This window comes from Hipposideros armiger, unplaced genomic scaffold (genome assembly GCF_001890085.2).
Source record: "Hipposideros armiger isolate ML-2016 unplaced genomic scaffold, ASM189008v1 scaffold_209, whole genome shotgun sequence".
Lineage (NCBI taxonomy): Eukaryota > Metazoa > Chordata > Mammalia > Chiroptera > Hipposideridae > Hipposideros > Hipposideros armiger.
In genome coordinates this window covers 2343351-2350379 of record NW_017731559.1, presented here as the reverse complement: position 1 = coordinate 2350379, position 7029 = coordinate 2343351, and the positions used below count along the sequence as shown (strand labels likewise).

Here is a 7029-nt window from a genome sequence, read left to right as displayed (position 1 = left end):
AAAACTAGACTGAAGAACCAAAAGACAGCAACTTGTCTGTTCCCCTTCCCCTGATTCCCCAGTGCTGTTCCCCTCCCTCAATTCCCCAATAAAATCTTTTTTTTTTTTAAAAAAGAAGTAAAACTGTGGGAAAAGAGACTGGTATTGTTATGCTGGAATGGACTGAACAAATTTCTTACTGAATGGCCTATAGCCAGGTTCCAGTGTAGCCAGGTTCCAGATCCAGTATATAGGTTTCTGGCCTGTAGCCAAGTTACAGTTCTATACTATATTTAAAAAACAGTATATTTGTTCTTGAGCAACATATATTTGTTTTAAATTTTGTCAGACAATTACTTGGAAAGTGACTAAAGCAGAATTTAACAGCTCACAAAAATGCTATGTAGATGGTATTTACCATTCAGTTCTCATTGTGTTATTGAAAATTGATTATAATATGTATATTTTCAGAAAATGAATGATCCTACCATCTCAGATAGTATTTCATCTACTTTCAGTAAGGAGACCTCTGCCCTCCAAATTTGACCTGTATATGTTAGATGTAAAATTTTTTTTATAGAAGACTTCATCACAGAATTCTCTGAATTGCTCTAAAAATATTGTATTGCAAACTGCATAAAGTTATTGATCTTGTATTTCTCAATGTTTCAAGATTCATTCTGAAATTCATTAGACTTAAAATGTTTTTGTGTTGTAAAGTTTTTCTCACTCTTAATCTAAATCATTGTAGAAACAGTAGGCAATGAACTTTCAAGGGAATAGACTTAAGATAGAACTTTGAAACTAAAAATTTGCCACACAAGTTATATTTTTACTTTGTCAGTAATAACTTCTAAGATAATAGTTTTATGATTATTTTTAAGGCTATATGTCTTTAATATGATGAACTATAACATTCTCTATATCCCAGTTCATTTTAGATGCATAGTAAATTTAGTTGTTAGTCCTGAATTATCTAAATTAGCTACAGTGCCCTATTTATGATGGTTTGACTTACGATTTTTCAGTTTTATGATGGTGCGAAAGCAATGTGAATTTATTTAGTAGAAATAAATTTACTTGGAATTTTGAATTTTGAACTTTTCTAGCAATATGCAGTACTATACTGTCTCCTGATGCTAGCTAGCATCAGCAAGTCATAGCTTCTAGTCAGTGATGTGATCACGAGGGTAAGCAACTGATACTCTACCTTGTGGTAGTAAATGCATTTTCGACTTAACAATATTTTCAACTTTTGATGGGTTTATTGGGATATAACCCCATCATAAGCTGAGAAGCATCTGTATTTATATAGAAACATTTAAAAAATATATTTTAAATTTGTTACTTTTCAATTGTTTATAGTAATATCCACTCTAAATGCATAAAAATAAGTGCAAATTAATAGTTACATAAGACTAAATTGCTTATGTATCTAATAAAATAGTTTTAATAAGAATGTATAATTAGTGAGCTTAATTGGTAAGCAGTACATTTGTCTTTAGGTATACCATCTACATACAAACTTGAGAATTTGAGAAAAACAAATTCATTTACCATGGATATAAATTTAAATTATATTGTCAGTACTAAGCTTATTTGTATAACAATTAAACGTCTTGCAAGAGCTCAATAAGATCAGTTTGTGAATCCATTTGCTGGTTCTAGTATCAAGTCATAACCAAATTCCTGCTCTTAGCTCTTGGAATGTTTTGTCACACTATTCTGAGCTACCTTCTGATGATGACGTGCATTTCATAAAAGCGTATCTTGCATGTGAACTTTGCTCATTGGCTCTATCTCCTAATCAACTAATGCATCTGAGGCTAATTTAATATTATTTTTAGAAAATGTTCAATTCTATCCTACCTTACGTATTACATCCAAAACACTTTGGACTCACCCTCCTTATCATTTACTATCAAAGAAATGCAGTACAGTTTAATACTGACCTACAATAAATTTAATTTGGAAGAGCATCTTTTGGAGGAAAAAGCATTCTAGAGCCCTGAAGAATTCACTTTTTAGTAGAAAGAGCATAATCCTTTGAACATATAGAAATCTTTGGACAAATAATTTGATGTCATATGAGATAATAGATATAAATAGATATAAAGTGTCCTTGAAAAACTCCATTGCTAGGCACAAGTAAGGTATAATTTGGTCTATGTCACAATTCTTTTTTTTTGGTATAAATGATTGAAATTTGGATTTTTAAAAATTATTTAAACCTTTTAATTACTTTAGTATATTGCTCTCAAATATGTTTAAAAAAGGCTTCTTGACTCTTTAATTGGTTTCAATTATATGGGTTTCTAATTTAATAAGGTTAAATATTTTCTGATATTAGATCTTAATGCTGTCCAAAGTTGCTGATTAAATTTTTATCTCTCTGACAAAAATGAAATATATGTTCTAAGTTAAGCTTTGACTTCACTTACTCAAGCTATTTGTTGAAATTTATTATATATTCTATTAATGGGGTGGAAAGGATATTGACATTTGTTGCTCCTACGATGTTCTAGGAACTGTGCTAGGTGTTTTATACACCATATATCATATAACCCTTCCAACAATTCTTTAGAGAATGGTATTAGTTTCCCTAATTTACAGATGAAGAAAGGAGAACTCAGACGGTTCAGTACTTCCCAAGGGTAAACTGGTTTGTAGCAGAGTCAGTATTCAAACCCATCTGAAATGCCCCTATATTTTTCAATATAACTACCCATTCTCTTGTCTGTAAAGATGAGAAAACAAATGGAGGTGATTATATTCCAGAGTCCACTTGGACTGAACTAAACTTACCAAATTTAGAAGCATCCCTCAGGTAGGATTCTCCCTGTGAAAAGATAAGGGGATTAGGAAAATTAACATTTAGCTCTAGGAATTAGAATTGAAAATTTTTGGAGACCTTGGCTCTCAGGCTTTCTGTGATCCCATTTCCTTGCATTCCTAAAGTTAAAAACATTTAAAGAATTTTGATCAATTGTGTGCATAGCACTGTATTAAGAGCTTACCACTTAAATATAGCTTCTATCATTTCAAACATGGGTTTTGAATCCTGCAGTTCTGGTCATAACCTTATTGAAATTTTCCTGTCAGTTCTAGCCAAATTTTAGATGTACTAACTTTTTAGGCAAATCCTAAACTATACATATCCATATAACAGTGACTAAAACAATACAAGAATACATACATACTAAGAAAATAAACAGTTGAGATAGTTTAAAGCAATATTAAGTCAGAAAATGACAGCAAGATCCACAAATATGAAGGGGAATATGAAGCAAATATTAAGGAATGTATCAGTTTGATGCAAAATTTTAATTTGGCATTAAGAGATTAGGGTTTGAAGGGCTAGTCACCTTCATTACCAATGACAACTCCATAAATTCAGCTACTATGACAAAAAAAGTTTGGGGACAATAATGATATAGATTAAAATATAAAAACAAATAATTTCTTAGTTCAGCAAAGACTCATTAACATAACTCTACAATACAATTTTATCTTTTTACAAATCCTTTAGAAAACAGATTAGATTTCATGTAGCATTCAGAAGAGTCAATGTAGGGTAGTGAAAAAAACTATTAGTCTGGGCTGGTATTCAGGAAACTGAGATGTTCTGGTGCCAGATCTACCCTTAAGTTGTATAGTGGTGATTCACCTACATTTTGGGGCTTTTCATTCAACTCAAACATGAGGAGTTGGATTCATTAGTTATATTTAAGAGTCCTTCTGGCTCAAAAATGTTAGGATTCTAAGTGCTTTTGCTAGGAAACACATGAAGATATTCAGGAAGGAAAGAGGTTACTGTTGTTAAGAAAGCTAACATTGTTGACAAAAACAGTCATTGTGTGAAACTGTGTCGCTAGGAATAAAGAAATTCATCTAATGAGAATTAAAGAATTGAAAGATTTTTAAATGAGTAGAACACTTTTTGACCTGGGCCCTGAGATAATGTAGGGTCATATAAAACACACACACACACACACACACACACACACACACACACACACACTCCTAATTTGATTGATAAATCCGCATATCCTTAATTTAATCAAAACATCACAATGTATGAATGTTTTAAAGGAATTGATTTATGGAAAATACATAACAGTCATGTTTAATAGGATTTCCATATTTTTGAAACTGAAAATCCTATTAAACGAAAACTATAGAATCCCTCTCCAAAATGTAGAGTTAGGCTTAAAATTTTACCCAGGGATTTTTATGAAATATATATCTAGTTCTTAAATTGCTTTCCTCAAAATCATAAACATAAAAATGCTCAATAAATAAATTGGAATTCCAAATTAAATTTATTTCCAAATAGTAAGCCCTGTATTTTAAACACTATATGGTTTAAAATTTTTAAATTACCATATATAATATATTCACCAAAAAAACTAAAAGTATACTCTATTGATATGTCTATGCCTTACCTGAAAAAAGAAAAATTCAACCAACTGAAAATTTTGATCCATATTTCCCCCAAATTGTCAGAATATAGCTTATGCTGAATAAAATTAATTTTGGTTTGCTGAATCAGCACATTCCTTTTGCAGATTCAACATTACATGGCTTTTTAGAAGTTTAGCTGAATTATCAGCAGTTTTATGCAGAATTGCTTTGGAGTAAAAAAGCATCCAAAGGGTTTCACTAAAAAAAAAAAAAAAAAAAAAGAAATCTCATCTGAATATTTATTCTCACTTATAAACATTCTAAAGAAACTTATTACCTTTGAGTTTGAACATAATGACAAAGTAAGGACTCTAGGGACAATGAAGTGTGCATTAGTCTTGCTCAGTTCAAGGCAAAGTTGTATTAAGATGGCTTACAGATAGCTTTTGACAGGAGAATATTCAGTATAAATCTGTTTAAAAAGTTATTTTAATTTCCAAATAAATTCATGTGTAAACTGTAATGTTAAATTGAATGCCAAGAAGATGCATGCATTCAATTCAACCTAATATTAAGGGGGTAGTTTGGGTATGCCAAAATAAATCTAAAGGGATTGGTAACTTTCATTTTAAATGACACAAACTACTAACATAAATTAATTGGATCAATGAAAGAGAGACATAACATAATTATTTTAAAATATAAAGGAAAGGAAGATACAAATTTTCTTTAACCCCAAAAGTTGTTCAGATGTAATAAGGCATGACAAAACTTGTCTTCATTCCTTTCTATTCAGCTCAGCAAGTGCTTTTGAGCTCCAATAGTTAATCAGTTACCAGATTCCACAATGTTTTTTTTTCACACTCCTCAATTCTTGCTGTGAATTGTTCCTCTAATGTACTTAGGATCACCAAGGAAGCCAACACCATTTTTTTTTTAAAAAACCTTAAAAAAGCAATTATTATTTCATCCGCAATTAGATTTACCATATAAAATTGTTCCTGTATAGCAACAGCCTATAAAACATAATAAGATATTATCAAAGAAGTAGATGGCTTAAGATGAATCATTAATAGGTGAAATATATTTAGCAAACTTATTCAACTCAGCTTTTTAAATGACTATAGCCATGCCTAACTTACAAAAAGTATAGCAAAAGTGTATTATATACAAAATAACCTTTATCCAAACAAATCAGTGAACATATATGCAAATGTTATGAAACCATATATAACCAGTTTTACATAAAAGGCATAATGCAGTTATTATCATATTTAAAATAGACATCTTCTTAAAACATCATTTAATTTAACCTTCCAAAAGTGCACAGAAAATTGAGAAATATAAGAATAATGTATTAACTTACCCTTCAATTCATTTAGAAACCCTCTGCTCTTGGTCAAAAGCAGGTGTTTCACTGCTGACTTTCCCTGAAGCTATGAACTTAAACAGGAAATCAGTGGAAGCCACCTCTCTGGACCACGCTAGAGTTTACTAGACACTACTGCTATGTGGAAGAGTTGTGCTGCATCTAAGCTATATACGGTGTGCAATGGATAACCTAATATGTCTTTCATTTAACTGGCTGGGCAGGTTTCTACCGTCTGTGGAACATGGAATCAAACCAGAATATGTTGGCATAACAGGCCAGTAAAACCGGTTCTTCTGTAGATCCAGAACCTGTCCAACCAGTCTGCATCAAAGGCTAGCCCAACAAGCTGCAGCGGCTCAGCTCTGCTAAGCTTGTACCGGGTGAGTTATCCCCACCTGCAACTCCCAATAAACTGCTCAGAATGTTGTAGCCTCCAGCAAAATAATTCAGCGTTCTAGTGGGAGGGGTAGATCTGTGTCAGGTATAGCAAGAGTCCATTGTTATAAAACTCGCATTGTAGATACTTGAGTATCTATCATCCTCAGAGGTAGGTAAGCCTTTTTTAAATGTACTCTAGGGCTCTCTGCAGGCTAAAGCTTCTAGAAAGAGAATATCTACATGAAGAAGAATCCGTAATGCTTGACCTTTTCCACGAGCCCACTTGGCTCTGTTCGGTCTAGCTTAGCCTTAATGGGGAGGTTGATATTCCCACAAGAACAGAGGCCCTGAGAGCTAGAAAGAAGCGTTTCTAGAGGGAGGAAAACAAGATGGAGATAGACTAAACATTTACCTGGGTGTGTTAATCTTCTTTGTACTCAAACGATCCTTATACCATCGCAGTCTAAAATTGGAAAAATACTATTCTACATATTAGGACAACTTGGAGAAGTTTTACTTTGGGTATGCAATAGCTGAACACAAATTATTGATATCCACTAGGTGCCAGGAACTGTGCCTGGTACAGGGTTACAATGGTGAAAAAGATACATTTAGTAAGAGATGGGAAGAATGTCCAAATTTCTAGGTAAGCATGTCTAGTAATCTTTTGGAAGGAAGGAATGAGCAACACAAGATCATATTTTGACAGAAATTGGTTTGTATTAAAGGAGACCATGTGAGACGGTCATGTTCTTACTCTGTCATATTACTTGCACATTTAGAAACAGTCTTTTCTATCTACTGATGCAGCGATTCTCAAACTTCCCTGCTTAAGTATCATCTGAAATGCTGATTAAGAACACAAATTACTGGCCCTCACCCCCAGAGGTTTTGAT

General features: G+C 32.5%; 1 long non-coding RNA gene across 1 annotated transcript; it reads right to left on the bottom strand.

The window, feature by feature from the left end:
- Positions 1 to 2801: 2801 nt before the first annotated feature.
- Positions 2802 to 5983, bottom strand: LOC109388853 (uncharacterized). The gene is made up of 3 exons (XR_002125272.1): positions 5750 to 5983; positions 4425 to 4641; positions 2802 to 2818 (listed from the first exon to the last, which is right to left on the bottom strand). It is a non-coding gene; the product is annotated as an uncharacterized LOC109388853 (long non-coding RNA).
- Positions 5984 to 7029: the final 1046 nt, after the last annotated feature.